Raw genomic sequence first — 20,042 nt, 5'->3', positions numbered from 1 at the left:
ACTTCTTTAAAAAGGCTGGATGAACTTTCAGGAAACCTGTGATTCTCAGCTTATTTCTTGGTGTTGTTGGACATTTTTCAAAATGATAATCTTTTTTTTTTTGACAGGGAAGAAGTGATTTAGAGAGAAACACACTCCACAGAGTGTGGGCCACCTCAGAAGGTGACAGCGGCAACAAAACAATAATCCTCTTGAAACAGGAGTAAAAAGTATTCTCGGGAGCCTTGTATAGAAAGGAAAAGACAAGCATTTCACACAAAGATCTCTCTTGGGTCAGCTTCTAGGAATTTAGAGGTATAAAGGAAGGAAGGGAAAAAGGGGAAGAGGTAAAAAGCCTATAATATGAATGTGACATGATGTAAAATAAAGAAATTTGGGAAATTCTTTTATGTTTTAAATGTACCTAGATGTGTGTACTGACAAACACTTTATTAATTTCAAGAACTGATGGAGTTGCATTTTTCAAAATGTATCGAGTGGCCATTATATAATTATTGTTCTGGGCCAACACAAAATGTCTTGAGTTACGGTATATTTTACATGCCCTTTTTTTTTTTTTTGGTTCACTGCATGGCTTGTGGGATCTTAATTGCTCTGACCAGGGATTGAACTGGGGCTCTCAGCAGTGAAAATGTGTATTCCTAGCCACTGGACTGCTAGGGAATTCCCTACATGATATTTTTTTTTATTTTAACCTAGAGAGTTAATGTGGTGTAGCTACAATAGGTATTGCCAACACCATTTTAACAGGAGGAACTTCAGATCATAGATTTTCCAAATCCAAATGAGATCTCAGGTTTTCCACCTCCTAAATGCCAACAACTTTATGAACTAGTTATGTAGAAATATACACATATTTAAAAAAATTAGGGCAGGGACACATGCTTTCAGAGGGCAGGAGCTCTCTGTGCTCCCCTTTGCCTGGCAAAACAATGAAGCTATTCTTGACCAGGGGGCAGACAGAAGCAGCTAGATGAACTACAATTCTGCAGCCTGTGGAAGGAAAACCACATTCACAGAAAGACAGACAAAATGAAAAGGCAGAGGACTCTGTACCAGATGAAGGAACAAGATAAAACCTCATAAAAACAACTAAATGAAGTGGAGATGATAGGCAACCTTCCAGAAAAGAATTCAGAATAATGATAGTGAAGGTGATCCAGGACCTCAGAAAAAGAATGGAGGCAAAGATCGAGAAGATGCAAGACGTGTTTAACAAAGACCTAGAAGAATTAAAGCACAAACAAACAGAGATGAAGAATATAATAACTGAAAGGAAAAATACACTAGAAGGAACCAATAGCAGAATAACAAGGCAGAAGAACTGATAAGTGACCTGGAAGACAGAATGGTGGAATTCACTGCCGCAGAACAGAATAAAGAAACAAGAATGAAAAGAAATGAAGACAGCCTAAGAGACCTCTGGGACAACATTAAACGCAACAACATTTGCATTATAGGGGTCCCAGAAGGAGAAGAGAGAGAGAAAGGACTTGAGAAAATATTTGAAGAGATTATAATCGAAAACTTCCCTAACATGGGAAAGGAAATAGCCACCCAACTCCAGGAAGCGCAGAGAGTCTCATACAGGAAAAACCCAAGAAGAAACACACCCAGACACATAGTAATCAAATTGGCAAAAATTAAAGACAAAGAAAAATTATTGAAAGCAACAAGGAAAAATTGACAAATAACATACGAGGAAACTCCCATAAGGTTAACAGCTGATTTCTCAGCAGAAACTCTACAAGGCAGAAGGGAGTGGCACGATATATTTAAAGTGATGAAAGGGAAGAAACTGCAACCAAGATTACTCTACCCAGCAAGGATCTCATTCAGATTCAACAGAGAAATCCAAAGCTTTACAGACAAGCAAAAGCTAAGAGAATTCGGCACTACCAAACCAGCTCTACAACAAATGCTGAAGAACTTCTTTAAGTGGGAAACACAAGAGAAGAAAAGGACCTACAAAAACAAACCCATAACAATTCAGAAAACGGTAATAGGAACATACATATCTATAATTACCTTAAACATGAATGGACTAATGCTCCAACCAAAAGACACAGGCTCGCTGAATAGATACAAAAACAAGACCCATATATATGCTGTCTACAGGAGACACACTTCAGAACTAGGGACACATACACACTGAAAGTGAGGGGATGGAAAAGGATATTCCATGCAAATGGAAATCAAGACAGCTGGAGTAGCAATACTCATATCAGATAAAATAGACTTTAAAATAAAGACTGTTACAAGAGACAAGGAAGGACACTACATAATGATCAAGGGATCAAAACAAGAAGAAGATATAACAATTATAAACATATATACACCCAACATAGGAGCACCTCAATACATAAGGCAACTGCTAACAGCTATAAAGGAGGAAATCAACAGTAACAGTGGGGGACTTTAACACCTCACTTACACCAATGGACAGATCATCCAGTCAGAAAATTAATAAGGAAACACAAGCTTTAAATGACACAACAGACCAGATAGATTTAATTGATATTTATAGGACATTCCATCCAAAAACAGCAGATTACACTTTCTTTTCAAGTGCACATGGAACGTTCTCCAGGATACATCACATCTTCGGTCACAAATCAAGCCTTGGTAAATTTAAGAAAATTGAAATCATATCAAGCATCTTTTCTTACCACAACGCTATGAGATTAGAAATCAATCACAGGGAGGAAAAACATAAAAAACACAAACACTTGGAGGCTAAACAATACATTACTAAATAACCAAGAGATCACTGAAGAAATCAAAGAGGAAATCAAAAAATACCTAGAGACAAATGACAACAAAAACATGATGATCCAAAACCTATGGGATGCAGCAAAAGCAGTTCTAAGAGGGAAGTTTATAGCTATACAAGCCTACCTCAAGAAACAAGAAACATCTCAAATAAACAATCTAACCTTACACCTAAAGGAACAAGAGAAAGAAGAACAAACAAAACCCGAAGTTAGTAGAAGGAAAGAAATCATAAAGATCAGAGCAGAAATAAATGAAATAGAAACAAAGAAAACAATAGCAAAGATCAATAAAACTAAAAGCTGGTTCTTTGAGAAGATAAACAAAATGGATAAACCTTTAGGCAGACTCATCAAGAAAAAGAGGGAGAGAACTCAAATCAATGAAATTAGAAATGAAAAAGGAGAAGTTACAATGGACACTGCAGAAATACAAGGCATCATAAGAGACTACTACAAGCAACTCTATGCCAATAAAATAGACAACCTGGAAGGAATGGACAAATTCTTAGAAAGGTATAAACTTCCAAGACTGAACCAGGAAGAACTAGAAAATATGAACAGATCAATCACAAGTAATGAAATTGAAACTGTGATTAAAAATCTTTCAACAAACAAAAGTCCAGGACCAGATGGCTTCAAAGGTGGATTCTATCAAACATTTAGAGAAGAGCTAACACCAACGCTTCTCAAACTCTTACAATAAATTGCAGAGGAAGGAACACTCCCAAACTCATTCTATGAGACCACCATCACCCTGAAACCAAAACCAGACAAAGATACTACAAAAAAAGAAAATTACAGACCAATGTCACTGATGAATATAGATGCAAACATCCTCAACAATATCCTAGCAAACAGAATCCAACAGCACATTAAAAGGATCATACACCATGATCAAATGGGATTTATCTCAGGGATGCAGGGATTCTTCAATATACGCAAATCAATCAATGTGATACATCATATTAACAAACTGAAGAATAAAAACCATATGATCATCTCAGTAGATGCAGAAAAAGCTTTTGACAAAATGCAACACCCATTTATGATAAAAAATATCTCCAGGCATAGTGGGAACCTACCTCAACATAATAAAGGCTTAGATGAAAAACCCACAGTAAATATCATTCTCAATGGTGAAAAGCTGAAAGCATTTCCTCTAAGATCAGGAACAAGACAAGGTTGTCCACTCTTGCCACTATTATTCAACATAGTTTTGGAAGTCCTAGCCACGGCAATCAGAGAAGAAAAAGAAATAAAAGGAATACAAATCGGAAAAGAAGAAGTAAAACTGTCACTGTTTGCAGATGACATGATACTATACATAGAGAATCCTCAAGGTGCCACCAGAAAAACACTAGAGCTAATCAATGAATTTGGTAAAGTTGCAGGATACAGAATTAATGCATAGAAATCTGCTGCATTCCTATACACTAATAACGAAAGATCAGAAAGAGAAATTAAGGCAATAATCCCATTCACCATTGCAACAAAAAGAATAAAATACTTAGGAATAATCCTACCTAAGGAGACAAAAGACCTGTATGCAGAAAACTATGACACTGATGAAAGAAATCAAAGATGACACAAACAGATGGAGAGATATACCATGTTGTTGGACTGGAAGAATCAATATTGTGAAAATGACTATACTACCCAAAGCAATCTACAAATTCAATGCAATCCCTATCAAATTACCAGTGGCATTTTTTACAGAACTAGAACAAAAAAATCGTAAAATCTCTATGGAGACACAAAAGACCGTGAATAGCCACAGGAGTCTTGAGGGAAAGAAATGGAGCTGGAGGAATCAGACTCCCTGACTTAAGACTATACTACAAAGCTACAGTAATCAAGACAATATGATACTGGCACAAAAACAGAAATATAGATCAATGGAACAGGACAGAAAGCCCAGAGGTAAACCCACGCACCTATGGTCAACTAATCTATGACAAAGGAGGCAAGGATATACAATGGAGAAAAGAAAGTCTCTTCAATAGTGGTGCTGGGAAAACTGGACAGCTACATGTAGAAGAATGAAACTAGAATACTCCCTAACACCATGCACAAAAATAAACTCAAAATGAATTAAAGACCTAAATGTAATACCAGACAATGGGCATCATCAGAAAATCTACAAATGACAAATACTGCAGAGGGTGTGGAGAAAAGGGAACCCTCTTGCATTGTTGGTGGGAATGTAAATTGATACAGCCACTATGGAGAACAGTAGGGAGGTTCCTTAAAAAACTAAAAGTAGAATTACCATATGAGCCAGCAATCCCACTACTGGGCATATACCCAGAGAAAACCATAATTCAAAAAGACACATGCACCCTAATGTTCATTGCAGCACTATTTACAATAGCCAGGACATGGAATCCACCTAAATGCCCACTGACAGAGAAATGGATAAAGAGATGTGGTACATATATACAATGGATTACTCGGCCATAAAAAGGAACAAAATTGGGTCATTTGTAGAGATGTGGATGGATCCAGAGACTGTCATACAGAGTAAAGTAAGTCAGAAAGAGCAAAACAAATATCGTATATTAATTCATATATGTGGAACCTAGAAAAATGGTACAGATGAACCGGTTTGCAGGGTAGAAATAGACACAGATGTAGAGAACAAACGTATGGACACCAAGGGGGGAAAGTGGTGCGGTGGTGGTAGTGGTGTGATGAATAGGGAGATTGGGATTGACATATGTACACCAATATGTATAAAATGGATAACTAATAAGAACCTACTGTATAAAAAATAAATAAAGTAAAATTCAAAAAACAATTAGGGCACATTTGAAAATGACAAGTGATTTCAAATGAATCCCTTCAACAGTACAGAGATATAGAAAGTTGTGAATGAATTAGTATTTATCTGATGAATTCATTTTGAGAGAGAGGGTAGCACTATGGATTAAAAGGAGACGGAATATTTTGTAGTACTGCAAGGGGCTGTAGAGATTTAGTCCTTTGTTTCTCAAGGCCATCATCTGCATTAGAATTCCCTTTAGACCATGTTAAAAAAGTCTTGGACCCTGTCACTGGTATATATCTAGTGTATTAAAGAGTGGATAAATTTCTAATACTCCATTTTTCCATATAATGAAATTAATTTAAGTAACAATCATGAAATAATAATAATGGCCAAAAAAGAAAGAAACATTGAAAAATTTTTTTAAGACTGAAAGTTTTTATTGAAAGTTCATATAATCAAAGCAGTCAAAACTAAAGTTAGAAAATAAATATTACAGAAACAAAAAGGAAAACAATTTTTCTATAGTTTTTATATCTGCCTAAGAGTTTTTTTCTTTTTTTGCATTATGCGGGCCTGTCACTGTTGTGGCCTCTCCCGTTGCAGAGCACAGGCTCCAGACGCGCAGGCCCAGCGGCCATGGCTCACGGGCCCAGCCGCTCTGTGGCATGTGGGATCTTCCCGGACCGGGGCACGAACCCATGTCCCCTACATCGGCAGGCGGACTCTCAACCACTGTGCCACCAGGGAAGCCCAGCCTAAGAGTTTTAACATTAATCTTTTGTTAAGAGATCAACATGACATTTCGTGTAAATAACTGTCTAGCAAGTAATAAGTGAATTTTAATAAAACTGAGAGATCAAAAGATATCTTACGTAACTACTAAATCATACTGCTGATGTAATGCTTTCTTACTTGATTTTCGTTTTAAGTGGGACAACAGGCAATTAAGGACGAATTCCAATTTCAAAAGATGTTACTTCAATTCTGTAAAACATTTGCCATGTACACGAAATTTGGCACTTACCAAGGGGTCCCATGGAATGACTGAATGAGATGGTGGGATGGAGTCCAGAGCTCACCACTCCCTTCAGTAGAAGGGACAGAAGAGTGACTGTAGGGGGTACCAACAGTAGGCATCGATAGGTTTGCAGATTACTTGGCAGGAGAGCGGAGTTCTTTCTCACAGCTTCCACTTCTTCGTGATGTAGGAGGTGAGATTACTGACCAAGAGAGAGAAATTGCAAAGGAGTGGGGATTAGGGCTTTAAGAGCAGTGCAGTTTGATGGCGAGCAGAGTTCAATACTAGGGAAACAAACATAGCACAGATGGCTGAGGCAGGAATGGACACCAGGTTTCCAGACATCCAGTTTAGTGCTCTCTTTAATAAACCATATTAAAAAGGATGCCTACTGGGAAGAGTTTTACATGTATGGGCAGCAGGTAGGGTTCACTAAAACAAATGGATGATTTGAGGAAGCAGTAGTTTCTGCTTTTTTTTTTTTTTAATAGATCTAAGACAACCCAGTTCTACTTTTTGACATTTTAAGTTCTTTGTCAAAATAATGAAAGACAGGAGCTCGATGTGAAAAAATGACTGTTTTGTCTCAATCTATTGGTTTAAATCTGTTGGAAAATGAAGGATGCTGTATTTTCTTGTGGGTGTCGCATTAGAAACAGCTCACAAAGCTCCTCACTAGCTTTGAAGATCCTCACTTGTAAATTAACTATCATCATCATTAATAACATGTGAGTACCAGCAGAGCAGCTGACTAGGGCAGCTTTAAGGTCTGTAAATAGCACTGGACAGATTAACTTAATAATGCCAGAAGCCTCCAAGTATTGTACGTGACCATATCTTACACACCAAATAGCTATGGTCTTCAAAACAAAGTCCGAGACTTTTTAAAGGGGCTAACTTTTGAAAATGGAAAATTATGATTCATACTTTAAGTCATGTCCGTCGTGGTTACTGCTGTTTGAACATAATCTAAAAAATCAGCCTAATGACACGAAATTGTCTGAGAAAAATCTGACACAAATGGAGAATGAAATCCCTGATCAGGCAGAGTGAACAAAATTAAGCTGTGTACCGTGATCTTCCCAATATCCTGATGTATTTTTGGTTAAAAGATTAATGTCATAAACTTGCCACTACAATGATTTTTGAATGATGCCCTGAGTTTTTGAGATACTTGAGGGCAGAAATTTTCCACAGTACCTTACCTACTCAACCTTCAACTTGAACATTTGCATAATTTATTACATTCAATATTTTATTAATTGCTAAGTGCCCAGCTCTCTATAAAGTTCTAGGAACTTAAAAATGAGTAATTCATAGTTCCTTGTCTTAAAAGGTTTCAGATTTAGATGGGGAGCCAACAATTTACAGTTGTGTGATACGAAGCAGAGGTGGTAGAAGGGGGAGTGATCGCTATGTTGTCTAGAAGCTGGCAGCTGGCTGAGGTCCAAGCTCTGTTTTAAAGGATGCCTTTGAAAGATGAACAAGAGTGGAAGAACATCCCTGGATGATGAAACTCATACCAGGCATTTGTAAACGTGACAAGTGCCAGGAGATACCCCAGAGGTGGGTTGGGACCTAACAGATTCTTATGCTAAGAAGCTTAAATTGTATGTAAAACACCAAACAAAATCAGTTAAGGTTGTAGGTGGTTAGATAGGATGAGGTTGGTCTTAGATTGAGTAAATAACGAAAGATGAGTTGGGTGGTGAGCTATCAACTAAGAAAAACTGTAGGGCACTGTCAACAAATGTGTGAGTGCTCAGCACTGTACAGCATGCATTTGGGGAAACAGCTCCATTAAAGGACTTACATTTCAGCAGGTCAGATAGATGCTGAAAGGTACAAGGATCTAGGGGAACTATGGGCATGTCAGGGAAGACTCCCTGAGAAAGTGACAGTGAAGTTGAGACTTAGAGGAAAAAGCGGTGTTAAAGACTGGATCTGATGTGAAGTATTTAGGGTGTTTAATAGACTTTTCCTACTCCTCTTACAGACTCAGAAAGAGAACCACTGTCTTTTGCCCTCATGGGAAATCTATCAAAGGACCTAAAATGTTTATCAAATTAACGAAGTAGTGTGATGAGAACAAGAGCAAGTCTCTTATCTCTGCGCCCACAGCACCTTATATTTTCATCATTTGCATCCGTATTATAATTACTTGAGAATTTGGAAGAGGTCCAAGTAAAAGAACAGATTTAAGAGCCAAGTGGGAGACACTACAAAGGGAAGGGGGAGAAAAAAAGATTTAAAAATGTAACAGGGCAAATGGTTTAGAAGGTTCAAATTAAGTCTCAGCGTCGCCCATTTAATACAATAATTTGGGGGTCCTTATTAACCTGCAATTTCAGCAAGAAAAGTACAGTTGGCAGAAATGAGACTGTGGATCGAGGACTTCCTATCAAGAAGCTTGGGTGAGAAGGAATGCTGCATGAGGATCGTTTGTTCTTGTTTTCATTTATTAAGGGAGAGTGCAGAGGGTTTTCAATATCCTTGGTTTGAAGGAAAATGTGACTTACTGAGAACTATTATGGACACACGCAGCATCAGGAAACTGTAACAGTGTTTTCTCCAGATAGCTAGATATATGTCAAAAAACGAATGTTGATACATTTTCACTTATCGCTAGGAAAGGACATGAGGCATATCAACTCTTACTATTTACACTCTGGAGAAGAGGAAGATGAGGATTGAATTAGGTTTTGTTTTGTTTTTTCCCCCAAATAAAGAAGTCGGGCAAGTAACATTTAAAACATTTTATTTAATAGATTATCATTGGCATATTCCAGTCATGATTTGACACTCTACGGTGTATTTAAGTTGTACTGCCGGACGTCACTGATAACTAAGAGGAAAGTCAAACACCAATATATTCTTTAGAGGCCTAATCCTGTGCTCCGCTTGCCAATTTTCTGGCTGAATCCCTTCTGACCACTTACTTTCTTTATGCTGGTTACGATGCTGTACCTGATAAAATCAGCTCCTTTCTTCATCTTGCCAGTTCACACCTTCCCCCAAGGCATAACAACGGTTTAGCCTCTTAATTTTCGGTTTCCTGCAGTAGTACCTTGTTGCGGTGGTGTAATGAAACTCCATCCTTAAAAAAAAAAAAAAAAAAAAAAAAAAAAAAGTAAAAATCACTCGCCAAAAACAAGACCTCTCCAGGATCGGCAGGAGTGTAAACTTAAGAATCAAGTGGTAACACGTCTTAGCCCGTCTCAGCCATAACTTTCAGATACCGGGTCAGCGCGATGGAAACTGAAAATCCGTAATGCTTACCAGCTGTCCGACGTTTTCTTTCAGTTCCTACCATTACAAACGACGGAGCGCAGATTTCGCTTGCCCGTAGCGTGAGTTCTGCTTGGGCGCCCTCGAAAAGGGTGCTGACACGCCTCTTTACGCAATCGCAACTCAAAAGCCCTCTAGTGACTCAGCGGTAGCACCTCCAAGCTGTTACTCATACCAGAGATTCCTGGACCCAACAGGAAGCCTAGAAGTCTTACGTATTTACTCTACCTGCAACTCCCGCTCCTCAGACTTGAATACTTGCGCGCTGCGGCTCCATTGCCCGTGACTCACCGTCCTCACAGCATCAGGACCCCCGACACTGCTTTCCTTAGGGGGCTCGTGCTAACCTACTAGAGAGCTCAGGCTCGAGCTGAAAAATGCGGTGGTCGCGGCGCTTTCGACCTCCTCCCCACCGACCCAGCCTTAACTGCCTTCTTTCCCTTCCCTCATCTGAGCCTGTGCCGCCAGCGCCTTCAGGCTTGCCAGGCCCCTGGCCGGCGGCCTGCAGGCCCCCCTCCCCGGCGCCCCGTCCCCTCACGTGCCCTGGGCCGGTGGCGGGAGCCCAGGGGCCGCGACAGGCCGAGGGGGCCGAGCTCTTCCGTCCGGGTAACCCAGGATTCGTTGGGTCGGAGAGCGCAGGCCCACTCGCTGGAGCGAGAAGGTCAGGCTCACCTTGGGGCAGTCGCGCCCGGACAGCGGCCAGCACCGCCCCGAGCCGCCCAGCGGAGTCTCCCGGGTCACGCGAGGACGCCAGGGCCCCGAGCCGGGAAGCACCAATACCAGCACCGGCACCAGGCGGAGCCCGGTCCAACCCTTCCCGGCGGCCCGCCGACTTCCGGACCTGCGCAGAGCTGCCCTGCGCCCGCCGCGCCGCCCCTCCCCCGCCCGCTTCCCGGCGTGCCCCGCGCAGGAAGGGCCGGAGTCGACAATAACAAACCCGCGGCGGCCGTGTCCGCGGCCCTGCTGAGCCCGGCGCTGCCTCGGCTCCCCGTCGCCCGGCCCCTCGGCTCTGACCGGCCGCGGCCCGCCCTCCCCCGGCCCCCGACCCAGAGCCGAGGGGCCTGCCCGTCCCCGCCGCCCAGAGGCGGCGGCCCCGGCCGCGGCGGTTGTATCGGTTGGCGGCGCCGATGGATGGTTGGTAGCAGCCGCCGAAGACAAGGCGGCGGCGGAAGATGGTGCCGGGAGCCGCGGGCCCTGCTGCTGCCGCCGGCGGAGGAGGATGCGCTTCCCGGTGAGTGCGGCGTCCTGCCCCTCGGGCGCGGCCCAGGGAGCGGGTCCCCGGGCGGGGGAGGCGGGGGCGGGCGGCTCCGCGGGGGCCTGTGCAGCCCCGGCTTCCCGGTGCCTCCCGCCGGCGTCGGGAGCGCCGGGGCCCAGGGACGCACCCTCGCCGCCGCCGCCGCCGGGCTGGTCCCCGAGGTGTCAGGCTCGGAGGCCGGACGGGGCGAGGGTCTCAGACGCGGCTCCGTCCCGCCGCGGAGCGCGAGGCTTCCCCGAGGGCACGATGCGGATAAAGTTACTCCCGGGAATGACTCAGCCTCCGCCGCCCCGCGGGCGGGTGCGGGTTTCACAGCTTCCGCGGCCGGAGCCGGACGGCCCTCGTGGGGGGTCACCGCCGCCGTGCCTCCCACCGCCTGCCGCGTGCGCTGCGTTCGTTGTAGATGGTTTCGTGCCCGCGTTCCCTCCGTCTGAAGTGTAGTCGCCCCGCGGGGCCCTGGGTAGGCGCAGGTGCCCGCTATTGATAAAGAGGCGCGTTGCTGCGAGACCCGAAGCCGGAGAAGAGCGTCCGCCAGGCAGGGAGCAATGATTTGGGCCGCAGGAGCAGGGCCTAACCGCCGTTTTGTATAGTTTCTAGGTTTTCGTGTGTGGGTGGTGCTTGTGTGGTTTCTCCCGAGGGTGGGAAGGTGAGCCGCTTAGAAGCAGGGTACTAAGCTTAAGCAGACAGACAGCCTGTTTGATGAAGAATCTCGCCGTTGTATGTCCGTATTTGATATAAGCAGCGCGCTTCCGATCCTGACGTTACTATGAGGGGTAGCCAGGGACCACTGAGGAAGGTGGCTGACTCGATCCGTAAGGAGACCCTTGCTGGCGAGGTGAAGATCTCTTTTTCCTTTCTGTTTTTAATGTTGCAACAATAGAATATGGTCTGGGTGAACACATTTTCTCAGCAACATTTTTGTGTTTAATATTGTGTTTAAAACCTAGAGTTTTAGAAAAGAGATGCTTCCTGTTGATAAACGTTTGTGTTGGCAAATGCCTGTTGATGGACCTCGGACATGGACTCAGACCACGGTTTTAAAAAGTAATTTTATTTCGTCTGTTTGGAACCTTTTATGTTAGTCACAGGATTAGTTTGGGGCCTGATTCTTATATGGTAATGTTGGATGACAGGGAAGGCGAGGAGGCGAAACTCGTCTCTGAGGACAGTGTTTTTCTGGCCCTTGCCAACAAGCACAAGGTCAGAACACATGGCAGATTTGACTCCTAGCAGATGAAATTCATTAAGTCAGAAGGGGCAGAGGGCCCAAGACCTTTGCTTTTGAAAAGCCACACTTTTGAACTTAAAATTTTTATTTTGTAAGCTTGAGGAGCTTTTATTTAGCCTCTGATTTTGAGACTATCTTTAATTGTCATGCATTCAAGCAAATGTTTGAACACCTGCCCTATGCTTTACTTTTCAGCTGTATATAACTCTTCAAAAAAAGTAGTGGGTAGTGAAATTTTCTCATTCAGGTAATGCTGTTCTGTAACCCCAGTTAAGCTTTCTGTGTTCAGAAAATACTGGTTCAGGCAACTCAGGTAAAAATCTAGCAGTCCCTTTCCACGCACACTCATTTAGATGGTTAGTATTTCCTTACCAAGGCAGACCGTTGAACCAGTTACTGCAAGGAATACAGGAATGTGTTCGATATTGCTTTTGCCTTTTATAACGAAAGAAAATTGAAGTCCTGTATACAGTTAATTACTATTTAAGCATTAATTGGAAATCTGAAGGAAAGACCCAAGAGAAGTGAGGAAGCTGACTGTGTGACTGTCTGGGGAAAGAAGGAATTGTAAATGCAAAGGCTCTGAGGACCTTGGCATATACAAGGGAAGGGGAGAAGGTTGCTGAGGTGGGCGGGGCGAGCGAGGGGAGCCCAGTAGGAGCGTGTGGTGGTAGCAGAGGCTCCACAGATACTCAGGTTTCGGGGCTCTGAGTAAGGAAGGTAGCGTACTCTAAGCCCCACGTGCAAAGGCACAGAGGTTTGTTCAGTAAACCTGGCAGAGCTGGGAAGCAGCTTGGGCTGAGAGTCATTCCTTTGCTCGTGAAATGTTAAACCCCAGCAGGACCCAGTTTTAGCTCCAGCAACACGAGCAGTGAACAAAAGGAACTTTATATGTAAGCTTTGTATACAAGGTTGTAGGAAATGGTGAAACACCGGAAGTTTTCAGGAAGATAAATTGCAAACGCAGACTGCTCCGAGATGCTGAAGCAGACACTGTGCTGGGGCAGCCGACTGTGGAGTACTTGCCGTCTCTATGTAGTGATGAAAAGGATGCATATTCTCATTATTACATGACTCTGATTCTTCCATATTGGGGACCTAGTAAAGCTAATTTGTCTGTAACCTGGACCCCTTGTGCAGGGCCCTGGGAGGGGGGGGCCTTTCTTCCATGGCTCGGTGAAGTTGCTGTTCGGTTAAATCTCTCTGCAGGTACGGGGCTGGAGCGCTGCAAGGGTCCCTTCCTCCGTCGGTTAGCGTCTGCTTTCACAGCCGTCCAGTGGGGACCCAGAGGGTTACGCAGTGTGTCCCCGCAACTGCCCCCCTCCCCCAATTTTGCTCTCTGTCGAAATCTCATATTTTATTGGCTTGTAATTACGCCAAGAGACGAAATAATGGTGACTCCCCCTCCTTTGGTTGCTGGTTCAGGACTACTTGCATCATGATTTCCTTCACGTGCCTCACGTAACTGGTTAGTAACCAGCAGAAATCGAAATGTTAGTCGCATCAGTACAGTACCTGTTCATGTTTCCATGGCTGTTTTAGCCGTTACACTGCAAATTCCAGATGTGCACATCCTTTTCTGATATTGCTGTATATTTACATACAGTCCTGGTTTAATAGAATGAAACTGATTCAACATTCGCTGTAAAAGATAGTTTTGGTTCCATTTTTTTACTCTTAGGATCTATTATAAATTGAAGCATAGAAGTGGAAAATTTTGCTGTAGATACTATTGTGTGAGACTTTAGAGTTAAAAAAACAATTCATATTTAAAGAAGGTGTCATAAGTCGATATTGATATTTCAAAATTGTACCACGCACAGCCCTGGATTTAGCATCATCACGATGACATTAATACTGAAAAAATGGTTGTGGCTTCCATGGTTGATATTTGGAGGCCGCAGAGCTATTTTGTAGCAGACTGACTTAAATTCATTTTAATGGTTATTCTGAGAATCTATCAAATGACACATGAAAATTTTTTAAATGTATTAAGGATGAAATCGAATGATACTCTCTTGGGACTAATTTTTTAGACTGTGTATTTAGTAATATTTCCAATTCCAAATTATCTTTAAGTCATGTGTTCTATGCAGTTTTTATGAGTGTCAGGACATCACGGTTGTAATACATTTATATGTACTGATACGGAAGGATTCCTGTGATTTATATTATTCAACTCAAACAAGTTGCACGTATGCACGATGTTATCTCATTTTTGAGAAACCAGACTGTCCACACATAGACATGTACTTCCTGCACACGTAGGAAAAACCCGACGCACCCACTCCACACTGCTGAGAGTATTCCTCTTGCCTCCATTCTTGTCTGTCGTGCTGCCCTTCAGTCAGGTGGCCCGTCTAGTTGCAGGCAAGGCATTCATTTAGGACGCCCTGGGCCTTTATGGAAAGGTTCTCTTTCGGGGAGTGTAAGGAAGATGGCTGACCTACTCTTCTTTCCTTCTTTTTCTCCTTTTCTTCTTGGCAGAGAAAGAGGAGGATCAGATGGGAATAAATCTGATCTGGAGAGGTTGAAGCCCGGTTTGCAGTCCCTGGGTAACCCGGACAACTCCATTTGTGGTGAACGTTACTAGTTTCATTGGTGTAGCACCCGTGGCCCTCACTGAGGTCCACCTGCTGAATTACAATTTGCAGAATTGCAAATCAGTTTTCCTAATCCTTGTTCTTTATGAAGCTTTTGGTCCACCTTGTCCAGCGTCATCCACATTTCCTGTGTTCTGCTAGACTTGAAAGCAACTTGAGGGTCTTTGTACTCCCAGCACCTGGCATAGTGTCTGGCTTATGTCGGGTGTTCAATAAAAGTAGGGTGAATAATGACTGGCTTTGTTCAGTTTGGGGGGGCAGAGTTGTTGTCTGGGGCTTTCCCCTTGGTCTCCCCAAGTAGGGAAGCTGATTCTGAGTTTTGAATGGATTAGACCGGTTGACAGTAAGCTGGAGTGACTGACCTGATCATGGTGGTGGTAATCTCTCAAACAGGAAATTACAAATTAATCTCCAATGATAAATGATAGACACTGTTTTTTGTGAGTATGAGAGATGCTTTCTTGTTTTTATGGGCATGAAAGTACAATTGTAACACCTGTATGTCTGGGAATAAATGCAGCAGAATCAGTATTTTTAAAAATATGTCTCTCCTTTCCCCCTCATTTATAGCTGACTTTATCCCAGGAGGATCCAGAAGAAACAGATGTCCTTTCATGATGTGAGATTATCCCCCCCACCAATAAGATAATTCACACCACTTGATAGTGAAGAGCTCTGTTAGTTCAAGGCAGGGAAGGGAAGACTGTGGGCCACCTGTGACTAGGGAAGACTTCCCAGAAGGGCTTTTTTAAAAAAATTATTTATTTTATTTATTATTGGCTGCCTCAGGTCTTAGTTGCAGTGCACGGACTTCTCTCTAGTTGCGGCCTGCAGATTTTCTCTCGCTGGTTGTGGCACGCGGGCTCAGTAGTTGTGACACAGTGGGCTTAGTTGCCCTGCGGCATGTGGGATCTTTGTTACCAAGGATCAAACCTGCGTCCTCTGCATTGCAAGGTGGATTTTTTTTTTTTACCACGGGACCACCAGGGAAGTACCCAGAAGGGCTTTTGATCACAGTTGGATGAGTAAAGTTCAGATGAGACGAAATGGGGGCGAGTATTTTATCTGGTAAGACTATGTATAGATAAAGTGAGAGTGTGGGTTTCGTGTAGGAGAGTAGCTGGAGATACTTTTAAGAAAGACAGACTGGGGTTGATTATGAAGTCCTAGAATGTTGAAGATTACTTAAAATTACAATTGGCACCATTTTAGAAGCTTTTATTATATTCCTTACACCATAATCTGAAATGCATTATTGCTATCCCTCTCATACACTCTGCAGAAGGTATGATTTCAGTTCATAAACTGATGTGAAGAGGTGCACTGAGCGTGGGAGAGCTGGCACTCAGATACATGCAGGTGGCTCTTGCTGTTTTCCTGCGAATCTAGCTTTAGGCCAGAGCTGTGGCTTCACACGTTTGACGGGGCAGGCAGAAGATGAAGTTCAGGGAGACTGTCTGTGTACACAACCGGGTCCTGCACCCAGGTCACAGACGGCGGGGCACGGTGGGCCGCTGGTGTGCCAGCTGCTCTGGCAACAGTGAGGCTCCGGGGTGGAGGGGCGAGGTGGCGTTGCCCGCAGTGTTGTAAGTGGAGGGCGTGTTCAGGAAGGGCTGGAGCCGGATGAGGAGAGCTTCCAGGCTCTGAAAGAAGGGTTATGTCGTTGGAGAATGAGGGGTTCGATTATAAAGGGGAAGAGGGATAGGATTTAGGCAGAAATAACTGAAGTCTTGGTAGCAGGAGAACCATCGTTTTGTTCGCAAAAGAACTTAGGGAATAGCTTTAAAGGAAAAGCACTGAGTTGAAATGTAGACGTGTTGAGTTTGAGGAACAGTGTGGTTTCTGACTGGAGACAGCAGCGGCCAGGCGCTGGTCCTGAGCTGAGGACAGAGGTCTGGGAGAGTTAACTGTCTTGCACTCGGTTTGCATAACCCTCCTGTGTATATTCTTCTCTGCATTCTCACAGCCTGTGAGTTGGGGAGTCTCCTTCCTTTTTGTATCAGAACAATTCAGGTTAGTTGAGGTCCATCTGCATCACACAGTCGGTAGTGGGGGCGGGACTTGCATGTAGGTCTTCTGACTCGTGATCTCACGTTCTTTTCACAGTTCTTTTCACAGTTCTTTTCTCCCTCTTATGTGCACATCAAGACAGTGAATGAAACTTGAATGGCCATCTAGGGAAGTGTGCAAAGTAAGCGGGGTGGGTCCTCCTGGGGCCCCGATTGGGGGCCAGCCTGGGACCAGCAGGTGGGGAGGGTTGTCTTGTCTCTTAGCTGGACCAGCTCTTATAGGGCAGTATCTTCAGGTCCTTTATTTCTTTGGAACGTGTAGAGTGTTGTCTTTTTTTCTTTTTCGAAATGGAAGCAAGTATTTTTAACCTCAGATTATAAATGTGATTTTAAAGACACCAGAGAGCGTGAAAGTCCTGCATCCAGAGATAGCCTTTGTTAAAAACGTTGATGTTAAGTTGTTCCAAACTTTTTTAATGCTTGTGTCTGCGTATATATCCCTCAGTATTAGTTAATAAAATAAAAATAAAATCCACAAACAGAATCACATGATATATTCTGTAACTTGCCTTCTGTAACTAAATGATAAATACATCACTAATCGATGGGTCTAGATCTAATGAACATTTTAAAATGTCTGAGTAATGTCACATTATATAGTTGAACTGTAGTTTATTTGACCGGCACCTATGATAGTCATTGTTCTGATGTTTCATTGTTAATAACGGTGTAATGGAAATCATTGAATATATACCTTTGTACACTTGCCTGGTTATCTGCTTCCGATACCTTTCAAGAAGTGGAATTTCTGGTTTGCACATTTTAAATTTTGGTGCATATCGCCAGATTAAATCTCCTTAAAAGGTATACCAATTTATATTCTTGTCAGAACTGTGCCAGTGTGCTCACTGTTACCTTGTCAGCAGTTTTATTCATTAATCATTAATAGTAATCTGAAGTGTAAAAATGGTATTTAAATAGACTTTGTTTTTCTGCATGCTGTGGATAGCCATTTAGTATAATACTTTGTTTGAACAGTTTTTACTTTCTCTCAGTTTGGATTTCTCCTATTGTGTATGTGTGTGTATGTGTTTAAAGATATGTTTGAATCTCTTCTGTTCCATGTGATATCTATTAATGGGCCAGAATCCTAGTTTTAATTGCTGTTATAGTATGTCTGATGTGTTTTGATCAATGTTCTTTCCTACAGTGTCTCAATATATGTACAGCAGGCTGGTAAGTTGTATTCTCAACCGACAGAAACTAAAGACTGTTTATGCAAAGGGCCACATAATTTTAAGAAAATTTTGTGTCAGTGGTTGAGTTACTAACCATTTGATTTTTTTTTAAATCTAATATTGGCTTATTTTCTTTCTTTTTTTAAAAAAATTATTTTTATTTTTGGCTGCATTGGGTCTTCGTTGCTGCGTGCGGGCTTTCTCTAGTTGAGGCGAGCGAGGGCTACTCTTCCTTGCGGTGTGCGGGCTTCTACTGCGGTGGCTTCTCGTTGCGGAGCACGGGCTGTAGGTGCGTGGGCTTCAGTAGTTGTGGCACGTGGGCTCAGTAGTTGTGGTACGTGGGTTCAGTAGTTGTGGCTCGCAGGCTATAGCCTGCAGGCTCAGTAGTTGTGGCGCACGGGCTTAGTTGCTCCGCGGCATGTGGGATCTTCCTGGAACAGGGATTGAACCCCTGTCCCCTGCATTGGCAGGCGGATTCTTAGCCACTGCGCCACCAGGGAAGCCCCTGACCCTTTGGTTTTAATTTAGAATTGTGTTGTGTTAACTTGTGTAATACTGAGTATGATTTCATCTTGTAGAAATTAAGAAAAAGTTTATATAAAAAGACATGGCAAATTTTAGAAAATCTTGACAGGTGGAAAGTAATGTTACATTATGAACTAAGCTTATATTTTATATGAGGCACATAAAGTTAGTTTGTAATTCCTTCAGCAGCAGTTGGCTTCTGTGCTGGTACTTTATAATTAATTGCATGTAAGAAGGATGTCTTTGACCTCTTTGCTTAAAAATGGAGGCAATGAAATGATAGGAGCCAGGGCACAAAAGGTGAAGCTTATTCCTCCCTGTTCAGGAGGTCAGCGGAAACGGTGTGCAGCTTTATGTAGCGAGCTGTAGAAAGGCGATGCTGGAATGTTAGTCCAAGGAACTTAGATGATTGCGTAGATGTTATCAGGCGTTTTTAGTTTGGGGAGAAGTACAGTGACATTAAAATGAGACTAAGACTGGGTAGTTGGTGATGTCCTCCAGGATGGCTTTGACATGACTGCTGCGGGTAGAAGGAGCTGAGCTAGGCTGTTGGCCCAGGTGTGCAGTAGCAGTGCTAAGTTAGATCGCTTCCTGGGAGTAAAATGGACAGAGGGGCGCACAGACTTGGGGCTGTTAGGTCTGTGCCAGGGAGTACTTCTTCACATAAGACATGTTAAACCAAACTGATCACCACTGGTAAAAACAAAGAGGTGGGTAGGAGGGGTAGTTATAAAGAGAAGGATATGTTTAAGGTAGAGGTGATTATTACTGTTTTGTTTTTTTATTAAGGAACCTTGGAATATGTTGGCTGCTAAAGAAACTACCAAAAATTAGCTACTTGGATGTGATCTCTCTCAGTTACTATTTGAACTCTGCTTTGCTAGTAGTGGAGTTTTTGTTCGTGAGGACCTATTCATTCAACAGATAATCTTGAGTACTTTGTGTTATGTCACAAGATATTTCCTGTCCCTAGGCAGCATTTTGGAGTATTTACTGTGGAGTTGGCAGTGTGCTGAATATGCTCTTTTGTGGGCATTATTTTACTTGTTTCTACAAAAGCAGTATGAGGCAGGTATTGCTAATATCCCTGCTTTACAGGTTAGGAAATAGAAATTCAGATGGATGTGTACTGAAGAGGATGTTGGGTTTTTTTTTGTTTTTAACTCTGTTTACTTGACAGTGAAGCCATGTGGCTCATGGATTGGCTGGAGAAGATGTAACTCAGTAAAATTTTATAACTTTGATTTAGATTAAACAAAATTGGTCTTTATATAGGTCTTATGACATTTCTTTTAAAATAATTTAAAATATTAGCGTGAGTAAATATATTTTGATCA

General features: G+C 42.8%; 1 protein-coding gene and 1 long non-coding RNA gene across 6 annotated transcripts in view; one reads left to right on the top strand and one right to left on the bottom strand.

Moving 5' to 3' along the window:
• Positions 1-6,241: 6,241 nt before the first annotated feature.
• LOC116742748 lies at positions 6,242-10,678 on the bottom strand. Of its 2 annotated transcripts, none has more exons than XR_004346559.1 (3): positions 9,499-10,678; positions 6,566-6,761; positions 6,242-6,296 (listed from the first exon to the last, which is right to left on the bottom strand). It is a non-coding gene; the product is annotated as an uncharacterized LOC116742748 (long non-coding RNA). The 2 variants fall into 2 exon arrangements; XR_004346558.1 differs by having other exon boundaries at positions 9,527-10,678.
• An 84-nt stretch (positions 10,679-10,762) lies between these two features.
• Positions 10,763-20,042, top strand: part of RB1CC1 (RB1 inducible coiled-coil 1) — a 60,314-nt gene continuing 51,034 nt past the window's right edge. For 3 of the 4 annotated variants that reach the window (XM_032609434.1, XM_032609433.1, XM_032609436.1), the window contains exon 1: positions 10,763-11,078. The gene's annotated coding sequence lies outside the window, so the exon portion shown is untranslated. The remainder of the gene's footprint in view (positions 11,079-20,042) is intronic. The other variant, XM_032609435.1, reaches the window with a different exon arrangement.

This window comes from Phocoena sinus, chromosome 17, assembly GCF_008692025.1.
Source record: "Phocoena sinus isolate mPhoSin1 chromosome 17, mPhoSin1.pri, whole genome shotgun sequence".
In the NCBI taxonomy this organism is placed as follows: Eukaryota; Metazoa; Chordata; class Mammalia; order Artiodactyla; family Phocoenidae; genus Phocoena; species Phocoena sinus.
The sequence above is the reverse complement of the archived record's forward strand: the minus strand, read 5'-3'. Positions and strand labels throughout refer to the sequence as shown.